Here is a 19,828-nt window from a genome sequence, read left to right as displayed (position 1 = left end):
CATTATAATATAATCTTGCAATTTTCCACGACATATGTCACTCCCTTTGGTTTCTTCCCCAGGCGTAATTGTTTGTGTATCTGTGTCATGTTGGTGCGCTGTTCGTGTTTCTTGTTGCGTTTGTTTATTTATTAAATGTATTCACTCCCTGAACTTGCTTCCTGACTCTCAGCGTACATCGTTGCAGATGTAAACAAATTTGTGCACGTAATTTGAGAGAAATAAGGGTAGGTTTAAAAGGGAAAATTTAATGTAATCATATTTCATAAATCATATAGCATCAATGATACTTTTTAGGCCTATATAGCATTTGCGAACACAACAGCTATTGTTTAAATTCAACCCAGGGTTAAACTCAAAATGAACAATACATACAGCTATAGGGTTTCAAGCTCTGGTTGATTTCAACTGCAATCTTCAAGTTCATTAAAATGTTGGATTCACGTCTCCATCTTCAACCAAAAATGTAAGTTAAAGAAAAGGACTAGGTCAAGTCAAACCTTATTTAAAGTGCATATAAAGTTTGATTCGATTTAGCCCTATTCTTTAACTTAGATTTTTGGTTGATGGAGACGAGCATCCAACATATCAATTATTATTTTGTAGACAAATTGGATATTGAATTGTGTTTGGTTGTCAACACTTCTGCTTGGATGGCTCCATCTGTGCCACTGAGTTAGGCTGGCTTAAATTGCAGTTTTTCTACAAATTAATAATTAATATGCTGGATTCACATCTCCAACTCAACCAAAAGTTAAAGACTAGGATGAAATCGAACTTTAAATGCAGTTTAAATCAATTTTGATTGAATTTTGTCCTATTGTTTTTGGTTGAGATATCAATTATTCATTTGTAGACCAACTGGAATTAAGCCAGACTAAGTCAGTGGCATAAAAGATACATCTCCTTCAAATGTTTATATTTGGTTGTGTTGACAACCAAACACAATTCAATATCACTTTTGCAATAGAGTAGCTAAATATCCTATTAACTTGTTGACAAGATAACAAATGATATGTTGGATTCACGTCTCCAAATCAAACAAAAATACAAGTTAAAGAATAGGATTAAGCCAGTGGCTCAGATGGAACTATCCAAGCATTACATACATCTTCTTTAAATGTTGATATTTGGTTGGGTTGTCAACCAAACACAATTCAATATTCTTCTCTAAGAAAGTAAATAGCCTGAAGTTAAGGCTATCTTATAAACTAATGTAAAATTATTTATTCAACTTTAAAATGATTAACACACATTTTGAGGTTACTGTAACTATAAATGTCTTCTTACGTAATCATAGAACGTGTGCATGTTCAAGACTACATGCAAAGGTTGCAGGTCTGTGGAGATCTTCACAATGCTATAATGATCTGCACAGAATCTCGAGCATCATTGGTCACTTGCACTATGTGCTTTTAATATAATCTCAACTGCAATCCAGGTCATTTGGTTGTGCTATTAAATTAAGCACAGTGATAACACATTTAGTTGTTGCGGAAATACACAATATCTGATAACTGTATTCCCATTTGAACTTTGTTTTGCTTTTAAATGGTTGAAAGCGTAGCGATAATACATTTGAATTCAACAAACTTCTGGCTGCAATTTTGAGTGGGTGATTAAAGGTTGAAATCTCATTGATCAACATCTCTACCAAATATTACCCACATTTCCAAGTTGAAATGATGTGGTGTGCCCAGTGGGTAGAATGTTTTAAGAAAGCTACTCAGGTGTTGAACAAACACTATTGGCTAACTCATGGTTTAAGGAACTGCTCACTTGTTAGCATCAACTGTGAATACCAGATTCATGTTGAATTCACAGGAAAGAAAGAAAATAACCCAGTTCCATTGTGATAGAACCTAGTTCCACAATAACAGGGACGACAGATGTTAAAAGCATGGAGAAGTGCCCATTTAGGCCTATACATTACACTACACCATGAAGGAAAATATATCTAACACTGTGTACATGCATTGCATGTGTCATGGCAAAGACAAGCAGGCAACCTAAAAGCAGTCTTTCCAAAATTCCCTGGACAACTTCTGTTCCGTGAAAACCGAAAGTTTTCTTTGTGACTTTCCTGTGCTGTGCGAGACATCAGAGTGAATAAATAAAAGCTTCCTCTGTGTGGCATGTTGGATCAGGGGCTGGGATTAAGAGCGTTTTCACGGCTAAGGGAGATTTCTAATCTTCTGACAGCAGACCAAGAAAATCTGTCTCAGACTGACAAGGAAGCTCATGTCTCTCCTTCCAGCAAATTCAAATTCTCCTCCATCTAAGATAGCCGAGTAGCCGTCCACAAGAGTTCACGTTTGGATAATTTCTGAGTGGGTAAATAAGTGCATCTGACAAAATATGCAGGTGCATTTGTCAATATCTAGGTACATTTGTCCTCCCCCCACAAATAGAACTGTAAAGTCAGAAAATGTACTGAATTCCTGGCTATGACGGTAAAAATGTACTTCAAAATTCAATTCACTAGTTATATTTTTGATTAAGACATTTGCGACAGCAGCTACAATATGTCACACCTCTTTAGCGGTTGATGTAGTTGAGGATTCTGATTAAGTGTCTGATAGGGCTACTATGCTAACACATGTTGCCATTTTTACAGTCGGGGAGCCAAATTGCTTTCAAAATCAGAACATCTCAATGTCATGGGTAAGAAATAGTAAGAAAGCCCCTGCAGCCTACTGATAACATGGATTTATCTAAACACAAAACAAACCAAAAAATTCTTAAGGGAAAGGATACCTACATTGAAGAGCACTGATATTCCAACCTACTTTCTCAATGTTTTGCCTCTCCAGAAGTCTTGACCCACTGAAAATGGAAATACATAGATATCCTGGGATTGATTTCACAGCTTTGTGGACAGAGCATTGCAGGTTTTGTGGCTCGGATTAGGAAGTGGAAGTGTGATTGGCAGACATTCCTGTGCCCAAACCGTGGACTTGGAATTTGCAGGACATTCCGTAGCTTTATTTTCCAGTCCACAACTTTCATTCTCTGCAAAAAAATAAATACATCTCAATGACATTCCTTAAAGGGACATGTGAATAACTTTAGCAAAGTAAGTTGAGAAAATATCCATAAAATGTTCACCTTTAATAGATGTTTTGACATGTGGATCAAATCAAATTGAATTTGTCAAATGCTTCGTAAACAAAAGTTGTAGACTAACAGTGAAATGCTTACTTATGGGCCCTTCCCAACAATAGAGAAATAATAGATAAGTAAAACACATAATAAAAGTAATAATAAATCCACAATGAGTATGTCACACCCTGATCTGTTTCACATGTCTTTGGGATTGTCTCCACCCCCCTCCAGGTGTCGCCCATCTTCCCCATTATCCCCTGTGTATTTATCCCTGTGTTTTCTGTCTGTTGCCAGTTCATCTTGTTTGTTTAAGCCTACCAGCGTTTTGTGTCTCAGTGCCTGCTTTTTCCAGTTTCTCTTTTCTCATCCTTCCGGTTTTTGACCCTTGCCTGTCCTGACCCTGTACCCACCCACCTGACCACCCTGCCTGTCCCAGAGCCTGCCTGCCGTCCTGTACCTTGGCCTCTACTCTGGATTATCGACCCCTGCCTGCCTTGACCTGTCGTTTGCCTGCCCCTGATGTTACAATAAACATTGTTACTTCACACAGTCTGCACTTAGTCTTACCTTGTTACCTGATAGAGTAACGATAACTTGGCTATGTACACAGGGTACCAGTACCGAGTCAACGTACAGTGGTATGAGGTAATTGAGGTAGATATGTACATATAACTAGGAATGAAGTAACAGATAATGAACAGTAGCAGCAGCGTATGTGATGAGTAGAAAAGTTTGTGCAAAAAGGGTCAATGCAGATAGCTATTAGGTTAACTATTTAATTGGCAGAGAACAGTCTATGACATGGGTGGCTGGAGTCTTTGAAAAACTGTAGGGCCTTCCTCTGACACTGCCTGGTATAGAAGTCCTGGATGGCAGGGAGCTCAGCCCCAGTGATGCACTGGGCCGTACGCACAACCCTCTGTAGCGCCTTGCGGTTGGGTGCCAAGCAGTTGCCATACCAAGCGGTGATGCAGCCAGTCAAGATGCTCTCAATGATGCAGCTGTAGAACTGTTTGAGTATCTGAGGGCCCATACCAAATATTTTCAGCCTCCTGTGGGGGAAGAGGTGTTGTCGTGCCATCTGCACAACTATGTTGGTGTGTGTGGACCATGATAGATCCTATGTGATAGAACCCGCTCTACCCGTGCTCGGCCCTCAGTTTCCTGTAGTCCACGATCAGCTCCTTTGTCTTGTTGACGTTGAGGGAGAGGTTCTTGGTCTGGCTCCACACTGCCAGGTCTCTGACCTCCTCCCTATAGGCTGTCTCATCGTCGTTGGTGATCAGAACTATCTCATCTTTGTCGGCAAACTTAATGATGGTGTTGGAGTCATGCACGGCCACGCAGTCGTGGGTGAACAGGGTGTACAGGAGGGGACCACGTGTTGAGGTTCAGCATGGTGGATGTGTTGTTGGCTACCCTCACCACCTGGGGGCGGCCCGTCAGGAAGTCCACGATCCAGTTGCAGAGGGAGATGTTCAATCCCAGGGTCTTTAGTTTAGTGATGAGCTTGGACGCTGAGCTGTAGTCCATGAACAGCATTCTCACCACAGGCAGTTGGTGGCACCTTAATTGGGGAGGAATTAATTTACCACGGGCTCGTGATAAAGGCTGGAATGTATCAAATACATCAAACACATTCCATTATCTTCGTTCCTGGCCATTATTATGAGCCGCCCTCCCCTCAGCAGCCTCCTGTGATTCTCACATAGGTGTTCTTCTTGTCCATGTGGGAAAGGGAAGTGTGGAGTGCAATAGAGATTGTGTTATCTGTGAATCTGTTGGGGCAGTATGTGAACTGGGTCCAGGGTAGAGGTCTTGACTGGTCCAAAAAGTTGGACTAGTTCTGAAATGGACCTGGGGCTTTCCTACCTGGACCCGATATGTATGAATAAATAATATAGAGACCCGTTCCAATTGGACCCGAGGACAATTATACCCTTTCCGTATAGACCTGGTCGGATTTAGACCCAATCCGAGTGAGGGAAGCAGCAGAAAAGTCATTTTTTAAGCTACTTTATTAACCAGAGCTGATAAAGCACGAGAGGAGGGAGAGAGAGGTGCCACTTTAGCAGGCGGGTGGAGGGGTCGTACTTTGAGCGAGTGACACGGGAGCAGGGAGGAGGGAGGGAGGGAGAGTAGAGAGCAACCAACCAAGTAGACCAATAGCTGCCATAGCTAGGTTATTTATCATCAAATATGATTGCCTGTCTTGAATGCATAAAACTGGGAGAAGCTAGTTAGCTAGGTAGTCTAATTGAGGCTGCAGTGCATGCACTTTCTCATCGTACAGTTACAAATAATGACTCCATTCAGAATATTAAATAGCAGCCTACCTGTTGCCTCTTGGTCGTTGGATCCTTCTCCTTTAACTTTGAATTCCATCATTTTAATTCCATCTTCCATTGATTAGATATCTCCTAACTTTTGCCACATATGGAGGCTCTATGACTGTAGCCTATTTCCGCTTTGATGACTTATGATTGGCCAACAACAACAACAAGCTACACTCGAGCTTGTTGTCTCGTGAAAGCAAAAGCAGCTGGATAAATGATAAAATGTCACTATCTCTCTCTACTGTAGCAGTCACATTCGGATCTGTACGGGCCCTTCCGGACAAGTCAGTTAAAATTACACATACCCTTGACAATCATATTATGTCCGATTCAGACCCGTGATATTATTTCGAATTCTGGATCCAGACCTGCTCGGGTACTGGATCGATTCTTGGGTATTCAGGTACAGGTGGATCCATGAAGACCGCTAATCCATGGTGTCTGGGATGATGGTGTTGATGTGAGCCATGACCAGCCTTTCAAAGCATTTCACGAATATGTGAATGCTATGGGGCGATAGTGATTTAGACAGGTTACCTTGGCATTCTTGGTCACAGGGACTATGGTGGTCTTGTTGAAACATGTAGGTATTACAGACTGGGTCAGGGAGAGGTTGAAAATGTCAGTGAAGACACTTGCCAGCTGATCAGTGCATGGTCTAAGTACACGTCCTGGTAATCCCACTGGCCCTGTGGCCTTGTGAATGTTGACCTGTTTAAAGCTCTTACTCACATTGGCTACGGAGAGTGTGATCACACAGTCGTCCGAAACAGCTGGCTCTCTTGTATGGGTCAGTGTTGCTTGCCTCAAAGCAAGCATAGGAGGCATTTAGCTTGTCTGGTAGGCTTGCATCACTGGGCAGCTTGCGGCTGATTTTCCTTTTGTAATCCGTGATAGTTTGCAAGCCCTGCCACATCTGACGAGTGTCAGAGCCGGTGTAGTAGGATTCGATCTTAGTTCTGTATTGATGTTTTGGCTGTTTTATAGTTCATCGGACAGTGTAGCGGGATATCTTATAAGCGTCCAGATTAGTGTCCCGCTCCTTGAAAGCAGCAGCTCTAGCCTTAGCTCAGTGCGGATGTTAACTATAATCCATGGCTTCTGGTTGGGATATGTACGTACGGTCACTGTGTGTCCTGTACCTTAGCATCCGCTTCATCAGACCACTTCAGTATTGAACGCGTCACTGGTAATTCCTGTTTGAGTTTATGCTTGTAAGCAGGAATCAGGAGGATGGTTATGATTAGATTTGTCAAATGTAGCGCAAGGGAGAGCTTTGAAAGCGTTTCAGTTTGTGGAATAAAGGTGATCTAGAGTTTTTTCACATCTAGTTGCACACGTGACATGCTCGTAGAAATTAGGTGAAATGGTTTCAGTTTTCCTGCATTAAAATCACCGGGCACTAGAAGCGCCGCCTCTGGATGACCATTTTCTTGTCAATTTATGACCGTATACAGTTTGATGGGCCTATACAGCTCATTATATATTTGTTGCGGTAATAATCCAGCTAAATTCATTTCGTAATTAGGTTTTCAAAGTTCTTCAGTCTAAACACGGAGTAATCTGGCATCTAATTCTAAATCAAGAACAATCTAAGAGACTATCTCTTGAGATGAAATGCTATCTTGAAGTTCAATCAACTTACTATCAACAATACGTAAAATGCAAATTCAACTTTAAGTGTCACATAATTTTCAAGGTATCATACCAGTACTTAAACAATGGAAATTAGTCCAGTATGCTGATACTCAAGGGTAAGATTCCAGGTGGGCCATTTCCTTCTCGCTAGCTATTGGCTTAGGTCCAGCTAAGACTAAGTCGATGGAGCTATAGGTAGTGGGTGGCGTGTCCAAGAGGGTATCAGTGTTGCACAGCTCATCTGGCATTGCAGCAAACTTGTAATGTATCAATTCAGTTAAACATGATGAGACCAGATCACTCTGCTCTTTTTGATTGGCTACACTGAAGCTACAAGCAGGGGTACATCATTCATTATTGTGTTCAATGATTTTTAATTCTTTTGAATTCTTACCAAAAGTATGCATTTTACCATATAATTTCCTTCTAAATACTAAATACCACCTGTACAATAAAGAATTACACCAAAATGTTGTCATTCCTTCTCTAACCAGTGCTCAATCGTCAACAAACTGCTTGCGTTGGTTAAATGTGCATTACTTATTTCTTCCATTGCAACTATAGAAACACTTCCACAAGCAATTCATCACTGGCTTTGGTTCCTCTGTGTCCTATTCAAGATACTCCAGTGCTGCGATTGCTGTTTTATATTAATGCGATCACGTTCGAGGTGGCACACGAAGTGAATTAAGAAGCTGAGAAATTGATCGTTTGGCGAATACAAAGGCCTAGGTAGCTTTTACGGCACTTTAAACACTCCATAATAAACTTGGAATTTACATCCCGCAGCAGAATTCATGGGAGGCTGAGGCCATATTTGTTTCAAGAAGCGGCCACCGTGAGGTAACAAACAACCTCCCTTGACCTTAGATTTACTTCCTGAAGTGTTTCCATTCCCCTTTAAGGTCAAGGGAGGCTGTTTGTTACCTCTAAGGTGTCCGCTTCTTGAAAAAAAGAACTTGCGAGGACTCAACGCATTTAGTTAGTTATCAGATTCAACGGCAGATTTAACCATGGGGTATTTACATGTCTTTCTCTAAGGCAAGCACTCCAAGGGTGATTTGTACCATGATATGTTCATACATATACAGTCAGGTCCAAAATGATTGGCACTCTTGATAAAGATGAGCAAAAAAGACAGTATAAAATAAATTATTCAAATACTGAACTATATTGTATGTAACAAAATGGGGAAATTATATAATATTATACTTATACAATTGCGCAGCTTTTTCCTGCAATCTAGAGCCATAATCACTATGCTTAATTCTTTGTCTAAAATATGTCTATTTATTTTCATATCTAAGCATACGTCTTGAGCTGTCTCACAAAAAAATGTGTCTCATAAAGACATGGCGGTTGGAACCAAAAATCTCAAATTTGGACTCCAGCCCAAAGGACAAATTTCCACCGGTCTAATGTCCACTACTCGTGTTTCTTGGCCCAAGCAAGTCTCTTCTTCTTGTTGGTGTCCTTTAGTAGAGGTTTCTTTGACCATGAAGTCCTGATTCACACAGTCTCCTCTGAACAGTTGATGTTGAGATGTGTCTGTTACTTGAACTCTGTGAAGCATTTATTTGGTCTGCAATTTCTGAGGCTGGTAACTCTAATTAACTTATCCTCTGCAGCAGAGGTAACTCTGGGTCTTCTTTTCCTGTGGCGGTCCTCATGAGAGCCAGTTTCATCAAAGCGCTTGATGGTTTTTGCGACTGCACCTCATGAAGCTGGTTGCGAGAATGCCAAGAGTGTGCAAAGCTGTCATCAAGGGAAAGGGTGGCTACTTTGAAGAATCCCAAATATAAAATAGATATTTTTTGGTTACTACATGATTCCATATGTGTTAGTTCATAGTTTTGATTTCTTCACTATTATTCTACAATGTAGAAAATAGCAAAAATAAAGAAAAACCCTTGAAGGACTAGGTGTGTCCCAACTTTTGACTGGTACTCTATAAAAACAATAAATGTACAAAACATTTTTCATGACATAGAGTGACCAGGTGAATCCAGGTGAAAGCTATGATCCCTTATTGATGTCACTTGATAAATGAAGGGGAGAAGACAGGTTAAGAAGGATTTTTAAGCCTTGAGACAACTGAGACGTTGTGTGTCATACACATGTCTCTGAGGCTGTTGAGGGCAAAAGGGGTGCAACTCAATATTAGGAAGGTGTTCTTAATGGTTTGTACACTCAGTATATATGCGTTTAAATATGGTGATGGACTGGAAGACGGTTCTTTTAACATTCAAAGCATTCTGAATATTAGTTTTTTTATTAATCTGTGAACTAAACTATATTTTGTACATCATTTAGAATTGACATAAAATCTGTGATTACGAAGCTGATGCCCTGATTCCTTCACTCTCTTATCTTTGAACATGTCGGTGCTCCTCTGTGCTGATTGCACCCCTGATTATGTGTGAAGTGTCTGAGTTATTTTTGTTGATTTGAAGACCATTTTGGTGATCTTTAGGGGAGATCTGTTCATTAGCAGTATAAGCCTGTGCTTGTCAGAGGGACTGGAAATAACTGTGCGGGTTCTTTCACCTCTCTCCAACAGCCATTCACATTCAGTTGTGTTTTTTTTTTTCAAATTCATTCAGAATTGCAGCATGCGGCCAAACATAATTTTGAACAAATGCTCTGAGGTCCAACACACACAGCCACACGTTAGGCCTGTGCCAACTTGTCAATTACATTTCTTAAAGAATGACTTGCAGTGCCACCATGCAATTATCTTAGCAGAGCCCAAACCTTATTGTTCAAATATTTCCTCTCCAATGACCATGGTCGTTGATGTGCCGTGGTGGGTCAGTTGAAGACGGAAGTTTACGTACACTTAGGTTGGAGTCACTAAAACTCGTTTTTCAACCACTCCACAAAATTCTTGTTAACAAACTATAGTTTTGGCAAGTCGGTTAGGACATCTACTTTGTGCATGACAATCCATTTTTCCAACAATTGTTTACAGACAGATTATTTCACTTAATATTCACAGTATCACAATTCCAGTGGGTCAGAAGTTTACATACACTAAGTCGACTGTGCCTTTAAGGACAACAAAGTCAAGGTATTGGAGTGGCCATCACAAAGCCCTGACCTCAATCCTATAGAAAATGTGTGCGTAGAACTGAAAAAGCGTGTGCGAGCAAGGAGGCCTACAAACCTGATTCAGTTACACCAGCTCTGTCAGGAGGAATGGGCCAAAATTCACCCGACTTATTGTGGGAAGCTTGTGGAAGGCTACCCGAAACGTTTGACCCAAGTTAAACAACTTAAAGGCAATGCTACCAAATACTAATTGAGTGCATGTAAACTTCTGACCCACTGGGAATGTGATGAAAGTAATAAAATCTGAAATAAATCATTCTCTCTACTATTATTCTGACATTTCACATTCTTAAAATACAGTGGTGATCCTAACTGACCTAAGACAGGGAATTTTTACTCAGACTAAATGTCAGGAATTGTGAAAACTGAGTTGAAATGTATTTGGCTAAAGTGTATGTAAACTTCCGACTTCAACTGTACGTGTCACGCTCTGACCTAGGAGAGCTATGTTTTCTCTGTTTAGTTAGGTCAGGGTGTGATAGGTGGGTGGGCATTCTATGTTTTGTTTTCTATGTTTTGGCCGGGTTCGGTTTCCAATCAGAGGCAGCTGTCTATCGTTGTCTCTGATTGGAAGCCATGCTTAGGCAGCCTGTTTTTCCCTGTGTTTTTGTGGGATCTTGTTTTTTTGTGCAGCTGTGTGTGTGCAGCCCCAGAATGTCACGTTTGTTTCTGTTTTCACTTGTTTCTTGTTTTGTTTGGGTTCACTAAATAAATATGTGGAACTACCGGCTCGCTGCGCCTTGGCTGATCTATGACAGGGAATTTAAAGATAGCACTTGTGACAGAAGATCACACCAAAAGAAAGCCAAGCAGCGTGCACTCACCAGGAAGACGAGCGGGACCAAGCAGTGTGGTTCAGAGGAATGGACCTGGGAAGAGATCCTGGATGGGGCAGGACCTTGGACAAGGCCGGGAGACTATCGCCGCCCGCCCGATGAGATAGAGGCAGCGAAGGCGGAACGGCAATACTGGGAAGAAAGGCTAAGAGAGCTACAGGAGCCCGAGAGGCAGCGCCCCCAAAAAATTGTGTGGGGGGGGCACATGGGTAGATTGGTTAAGGCGGGTTTAAGACCTGAGCCAACTCCCCGTGCTTAACCTGGGGAGTGAGTGACTGTACAAGCACCGTGTTATGCAGTGGTGCGCACGGTGTCGCCCATGCGCACTCACAGCCCGGTGCGCTCGGTGCAAGCTCCTCACCGTTGTCGTGCTAAGGTTGGCACTCTGCCAGCTTGGAGTATGCCCGCTCAGCATTCCTGCCCTCCAGTGCGGAACCATAGCCCAGTACGTCCTGTGCCTGCTCCTCGCACTCTTACTCCAGTACGCCTCCATAGCCCAGTACGTCCTGTGCCTGCTCCTCGCACTCTCTCTCCAGTGTGCCTCCAGAGCCCAGTACGTCCTGTGCCTGCTACGCGCACTCTCCCTCCAGTGCGCCACCATAGCCCAGTACGTCCTGTACCTACTCCTCGCACTCTTCCTCCAGTACGCCTCCATAGCCCAGTACGGCCGGTGCCTGCTTTGAGCACTCGGTCCTCAGTGCGTCTCCCCAGTCCGGTGAGACCTGTTCCAGCTCCACGAATAAAGCCTCCAGTGATAATTGATGATCCGAAGCCTGTAGAGATCATCCATGACACGAAGCCTCTAGTGATGATCCATGGCCCGGAGCCTGTAGGGATGTTCCATGGCATGAAGCCTCCAGAGGTAATCCAAGGCCCGGAGCCTGTAGAGATAATCCATGGCAAAAAGCCTGTAGGGATTATCCATGGTCCAGAGCCTGTAGGGATAATCCATGGCACGAAGTCTGTTGGGATAATCCATGGTCCGGCACCTGTAGGGATGATCCATGGCGCGAAGCCTCCAGTGATGATCCATGGCACGGAACCTGTAGAGATGATCCATGGCATGGAGCCTGCAGCAACGGTCCCTGGTCCGGAACCTATAATGAAGCTTCACAGCACGGAGCCTCCAGCGACGCTCCCCAGTACGGAGCCTCCAGCGACGCTCCCCAGTACGGAGCCTCCAGCGACGCTCCCCAGTCCGAAGCCTCCAGCGACGCTCCCCAGTCCGGAGCCTCCACTGGCGGTTTGCAGCCTGGGGCCTCCATCGGCGGTCTGCAGCCCGGAGCCTCCATCGGCGGTTTGCAACCCGGAGTCTTCACCGGCGGTCTGCAGCCCGGAGTCTTCACCGGCAGTCTTCAGCCCGGAGTCTTCACCGGCGGTCTTCAGCCCGGAGTCTTCACCGGCGGTCTGCAGCCCGGAGTCTTCACCGGCGGTCTGCAGTCCAGAGTCTTCAGCGGCGGCCTTCAGCCCAGAGTCTTCAGCGGCGGTTGGCGTTCCAGAGCCTCCGGTGATGATCCACGGTCTGGTTCCTCCAGACACACAGAAGCGGGGGGGATCAGTGGGCGGGGGGGGTGCTACGCCCGGAATTATAGATGCCCACCCGGACCCTCCCCAATAGGTTCAGGTTTGCGGCCGGGAGTCCGCACCTTTGGGGGGGGGGTACTGTCACGCTCTGACCTAGGAGAGCTGTGTTTTCTCTGTTTAGTTAGGTCAGGGTGTGATAGGTGGGTGGGCATTCTATGTTTTGTTTTCTATGTTTTGGCCGGGTATGGTTTCCAATCAGAGGCAGCTGTCTATCGTTGTCTCTGATTGGAAGCCATACTTAGGTAGCCTGTTTTTCCCTGTGTTTTTGTGGGATCTTGTTTTTGTGCAGCTGTGTGTGTGCAGCCCCAGAACGTCACGTTTGTTTCAGTTTTCACCTGTTTCTTGTTTTTGTTCACGTTCACTTAATAAATATGTGGAACTACCGGCACGCTGCGCCTTGGCTAATCTATGACAGGGAATTTGAAGATAGCACTCGTGACAGTGCGTTCCGTAGTTGCGCCACTCTCTTTATCACTGTTCTTCAGGCAATTGTCAGTTCCTAAAAACAGTCCACAACTAATTTATTCAGATTAAAAAAGTACATTTCAGGCTGATTCATGTTAATTTAAACTTTCCTGAGTTGAAATTAATTACTTAAAATGAACCGTTGAAGGGACGATAGGATCGTTGACTTGTCAGCACAGTCTTTACATTATGGATGTCACTTTATGGTAAAATGAAACTAGTTAATGTAGGGGAACATGGTTTGATAGAAAATGGCCTCTAGATTACATTCATCCACTGGCTCAAATGTGGCTGAAAATATGACATTATGGATGTCACTTTATGGGAAAATGAAACTAGTTAATGTAGGGGAACATGGGTTGCTAAAAAATGGCCTCTAGGTTACATTCATCCACTGGCTCAAATGTGGCTGAAAATATGACATTATGGATGCCACTTTATGGGAAAATGAAACTAGTTAATGTAGGGGAACATGGGTTGCTAAAAAATGGCCTCTAGGTTACATTCATCCACTGGCTCAAATGTGGCTGAAAATATGACATTATGGATGTCACTTTATGGGAAAATGAAACTAGTTAATGTAGGGGAACATGGGTTGCTAAAAAATGGCCTCTAGGTTACATTCATCCACTGGCTCAAATGTGGCTGAAAATATGGGGATAGGAATTTTGGTCCGCTTTTAAAAAAAACTTTGATGGAATTCTAGCATTGCACATAATGCACAAAGATCCAAAAGTAAACACCCTGACACTCAGTTCCAAAAGACTGAAATGTAATATAAAGTCAAAAAAGGGTGCATGTCACAAGTTCCTCTTGTCTAAGTACAATGGGTATTGTATATTAAAAGCTACAATTTTGAGTCAGTCAGACTGAACTCAGAAGTCGTTAATGGTGAAATAACATTAGTTGTCTCCAGAATGATGAGGCCAAACATAGACACGGAATTTAAACCAAATATGAGCGGCAGTTAAGAGTATAAGTGGGGGATTGAGTGAAGACGGTATCCATCACTCCCTGGATTTCTGTTATCTCTCTCCAAGCAGATATTTTAAAGCCAGGCCCAGAAACCTCCTATGTCTCATAGCTCACCATGTCTTTCTTCATGACTGAAACGCCAGCCATCCTAAGGGATTTTCACCTCTTGCCATAGCTGAAATGTGCTGATTAGGAACTTTAATGGCACTGCTGCTTGTTATTTTGTCAACTTTGTGAGTATTTTATTTTTAATTGGTTATTTGGCTTGTTTGTTGCCTTCTTACAGTATATCATCTTGAAAATGATGTATATAAAAAAAATCTATATCTAAACCAAAGATCAATTCCACATAAATTTCACTTGCAGTCCAACCACTGTCTTCAATGTATTTTTATCCTTTGTTAATTTTTGTTTTTAGTTCTCCAAATGCTAAGTGCACACAATTAATATTTACCCATGACTATGTGACCTGTGAGTGTTCACCTTTCATGAAGGTGGCAAATCAATTTTGTCACTTGCTAATGTTATCTTCCCTCTGCATCCTTGTCATTTTATTTAACATTTAATCTGTCATCCATCCTTTCATTTCCCTTTTCTCCTGTCAGTGCCTCCCCAAAAACAAATGGGATGGTATTTGGTGCATATATGCATGCTGATCTCTCTGTCTCTTTTCGATTAGCCATTTTTCCTAGCAGCCAGTCACAGGTTGGAAAATCTCTGTTGTGTTTCAAATGAGGGCATTGCAGAATAATTGTTTTTGCCATCTGTGATATTTGTTATTTGTTTGTATAATGGGCACCAGCCATTGTTTATTCGCAACTTCCGATAATAATAACCCTCCCTTAATCAAATTAAAAGTTATTTTACTCTTGACTCATGGATGTGTTGTAGGAAAGGCAGTACCAGATAGCACATATAGTAGGCTAACAACTATACTGAACAAAAATATAAAAGTGTTGGTCCCATGTTTCATGAGCTGAAGCTGAAGCTTATTTCTTGCGAATGTTGTGCACACATTTGTTTACATCCCTGTTATTGAGCATTTCTCCTTTGCCAAGACAATCCATCCACCTGACAGGTGTGGCAAATCAAGAAGCTGATTAAACAGCACGATCATTACACAGGTGCACCTTGTGCTGGGGCCAATGAAAGGTCACTCTAAAATGTGCAGTTCTGTCACAATACAATGCCACAGATGTCTCAAGTTGAGGGAGCGTGCAAATGGTATGCTGACTCAAGGAATGTCCACCAGAGCTTTTTCCAGAGAATTGAATGTTAATTTCTTTACTATAAGCCGCCAACAACGTTGTTTTAGAGAATTTAGCAGTACGTCCAACCGACCTCACAACAACAGACCATGTGTAACCACGACATCCAAGGACCTCAACATCTGGCTTCTTCACCTGCGTGATGGCCTGAGACCAACCACCCAGACACCCACACTGTGGGTTTGCACAGCCAAATAATTTCTGCACAAACTGTCAGAAACCTTCACAGGGAAGCTCATCTGCATGCTCGTTATCCTCACCAGGGTCTTGACCTGACTGCAGTTCAGCATCGTAACCGACTTCAGTGGGCAAATGCTCACCTTCGATGGCCACTGGCAGCAGCTACTCTTCCTGGGGTCCGGCAAAATTAAGGCAGTTATACAATTTTAAAAGCATTACAATACATTCATAACAAAATTCACAACACACTAAGTGTGTGCCCTCAGGTCCATACTCCACTACCACATATCTACAACACAAAATCCATGTGTACATGTGTGTATAGTGCATATGTTAACATGCGTGTGTGTATGCATGTGTCTATGTTTGTGTTGCTTCACAGTCCCTGCTGTTCCATAAGGTGTGTTTGTATCGTTTAAAAAAAATGTATTCTACTGTTTGTATCAGTTACCTGATGTGGAATATAGTTCCATGTAGTCATGGCTCTATGTGGTACTCTGCACCTCCCATAGTCTGTTCTGGACTTTGGGACTGTGAAGAGACCTCTGGTGGCATGTCTTGTGGGGTATGCATGGGTGTCTGAGCTGTATGCTTGTCGTTTAAACAGACAGCTCGGTACTTTCAACATGTCAATAGCTCTCACAAATAGAAGTAGTGATGAAGTCAATCTCTCCTCTACTTTGAGCCAAGAGAGATTTACATGCATATTATTAATGTTTGCTCTCTGTGGATAATTAGGGCCAGCCGTGCTGCCCTGTTCAGAGCCAATTGTAATTTTCCTAAAGTCCCTCTTTGTGGCACCTGACCACACGATTGAACAGTAGTCCAGGTGCGACAAAACTAGGGCCTGTAGGACCTGCCTTGTTGATAGGGTTGTTAAGAAGGCAGAGCAGCGCTTTATTATAGACAAACTTCTCCCCATCTTAGATACTGCTGTATCAATATGTTTTGACCATGACAGTTTACAATCCGGGGCTACTCCAAGCAGTTTAGTCACCTCAACTTGCTCAATTTCCACATTATTTATTACAAGATTTAGTTGAGGTTTAGGGTTTAGTGAATGATTTGTCCCAAAAGTCTGTTGTCAATTTGTTTACTGTAAAATAGCATTGTATCTGGTCAAACACAATTCTTTCTAAAACTTTACTAAGGGTTGGTGTCAAGCTGATTGGTCTGCAATTTGAGCCAGTAAAGGGGGCTTTACTATTCTTGGGTAGCGGAATGACTTTTGCTTCCCTACAGGCCTGAGGGCACACACTTTCTAGTAGGCTTAAATTGAAGATATGGCAAATAGGAGTGGCAATATCGCTGCTATTATCCTCAGTAATTTTCCATCCAAGTTGTCAGACCCCAGTGGCTTGACATTGTTGATAGACAATCATTTTTTCACCTCTTCCAAACTCACTTTACGGAATTTATAATTTGGTCAGATATATTTGGGTGTGATTGTGTCAGCATTTGTTGATGTCATGTCATGTCTAAGTTTGTTTATCTTGCCAATGAAAAAAATCATTAAAGTAGTTGGCAATATCAGCCAGTTTTGGAATTAATGAACAATCTGATTTAATGAATGATGGAGCTGAGTTTACCCTTTTTCCCAAAAATTTGATTGAAGGCGCTCCAAAGCTTTTTACTATTATTCTTTAAGTAATTTCTCTTTGTTTCATAGTGTAGTTTCTTCTTTTTATTCAGTTTAGTCACATGATGTCACGGCTGTTCGAAGGAGCGGACCAAAATGCAGCGTGTTCGTAGTTCCACATATTTATTAAAAGTGAAACTGAATGCAATACACTTAAATATACAAAAATAACAAACCGTGATGCAGAGAGGACAACACACTACTCAAAAGATAATAACCCACAAACAACAATAAGAAAAACCCTTACTTAAATATAATCTCTAATCAGAGGCAATGAGGATCAGCTGCCTCCAATTAGAGATCAACCCCAAACAATCCCAACATAGAAATAGACAAACTAGAACTTAAACATAGAAATAGAAAACATAGAACAACCCAACCCAGCCCTGCCCTACTCTACTATAGAAAATGACATCTTACTAGGGTCAGGACGTGACACGTGATTTCTCAATTTGCAGTACGTTTGCCAATCGGTTGTGCAGCCAGACTTATTTGCCATTCTGTTTGCCTCACTCTTAGAGTATGCAAATCAACCAGTGAGAACTCCAAAAGCATATGATCTATTTGCTGTTCTCATCCAACTGCCAAGCAGAAAGAGATATGGCTAGCCAAGTGGTGGCACTGTCAACACAACTTCACAAAAACAAATGTGCACCACCAATATAAATGTAAGATTTAGCACAAGCTAACTTACATAAAAGGATACTAATACCTAAGCAGTACAATTTCTGCCCATCCTCACCACATCCAAGAAGGAAAAATGTCTGCATGTGTTGAATGCAGTGAACCAGCGTGAAGGTCTGGCGTCAGCAGGTGTTGCTTTAATGGATGTCACCCCAAGGCGGCAGGGATCTCGAGTCACTCGGATCACGTCAACACTACCCTGCTGCAGGGAAATATCAGGAGATGAGCGTGAGCATTTGTTAACATCTTTATGCAGTCACACTCACATTGAAGAACAGGTCAACCCGATAAGGTTATATGCGGCTTTGTACAGTTCAGGAAGCAGCTCCTGCTAGAAGGGAAACAATGGTAGGAGAGGGGTCAGAGGGTGAGTACACCGACCCCACTTAAGTGCTACACTCAAACAGTAACACTTAGAAGAAATATTGTCAATTTTACTTCCTGTCCCTGTACAGTATGTTTTCTTTACTCTCAGATGACATCCTTTTTATCCCCAGCCAGCAGCTCTGGTGTGGGACTTCAGAACGACAGTCCCCTAATATGGCCAATTATCCATTCTGATAGGGGCCGGCCAGTTGATTTAACACTAATCTCATGAATTGATATGATGTATTTAGGTGGGCAGACACCTGGGGCGGTTGATTTGTGATTTGCCCTTCGTGCCCGCCCCCATACCCTATAATTCTGTATTTCTTTTTGTAATTTGTATACAGGTAGACCAGAAAAGCCACATCCTAATTGGCAGATGAGTGGGAAACCCTGATTAGAAGCACCTGCTGCTCATCGAATGTTCTTTACAAATGCTGTTTTGAATTAAAAGAGAATTGTTTCCTAATAACTGAAGAAGGCTGTAAAGCCCAAACATCTGTGTACGCTATCCCTGATGCAGTGAAAATAATTAACAAAAAATTGAATAATTAAGTAAGCTTTATGTAATCTTTTTGAGAGTGAACACATTTACACCTTTTTGTTCAGTTGATTCAACACCCACTGATTTAGTGTTAGGCTTCCCTGTCACTGATGGTGCTTGACATTTCTAAGTAACACATTGAAGTAAGTGCGTCATTTCATATAACTAAATAATGGCAGCCTCAGTAATTTTGCTTCAGTACTTACCTTCCTCGCCCGTGCCCCAAATGCTGATCTGGCATTCGACTCGATGTGTGAACTTCAAGTTTTCCCACATCTCCATTCATCATAACTCATTATGGGGCCGAACAGCTGGCGATACGAGGATGCAGCGTCATCGTGACTGATCTATCCGTCCACTTCCATCTGTTTCAGCCCATTAACTCAGGAGATGGGCCTGTGTCTGGCGTAAATGCCTTCCCAAAACCCTCTAATCCCACTCATTTATCTCCTCGTCTGTCATCGGTCCCCACATCCTACAAACCTTTGTGTTCTTTCCATCACCATGCCAACCATATGCACCCGAGCTAGTCCCAACCCAAATGGGATGCGAGCCACAGACTGGGGAAACCTGTAGATATGGAACTGAATGTCTGGAAACTCAAGACAGAAAAAGCAAAATAAAATCCCCAGTTTGCCAGGATTTAGAAAAGAACATAGTGATGAGATCGCTAGGTATTGTAGTAAGGTTAATACATTACTCATTCCTTCAGAGAGCACATCCCTGTGCTTCACTACAAGTTCCTGGCTGCTGGGAACCATTGACATATGCTTTTGACGGACGAACCAGGGTGACTGTTTTGATCCAATCAGAAGGCTCAGATTAAAATATTACAAATCAAAGCATTTCTTGGAAAACACCAATTCTTTAAAACACAGCTACTCAAAAACTATCAAGGGCTGCAGGCTTATGTCTGTGACATGAACTTGTTTTGGCATTTTCAAAGGGCGGTATAATTTAATGATAACAATAACTAATCATGTCTGGGTGTTTCTTCAATAATTTATTCATTAGCACACCTGGGCTGTGTCTTTTGAAATATGCCAGTGACCTTTAGACTGGCCCTCCTCGGTGGAACGCTCCAGGGTGATATTTCA

Source organism: Salmo trutta, chromosome 13 (assembly GCF_901001165.1).
Source record: "Salmo trutta chromosome 13, fSalTru1.1, whole genome shotgun sequence".
NCBI classification, from domain to species: Eukaryota; Metazoa; Chordata; class Actinopteri; order Salmoniformes; family Salmonidae; genus Salmo; species Salmo trutta.
The sequence above is the reverse complement of the archived record's forward strand: the minus strand, read 5'-3'. Positions refer to the sequence as shown.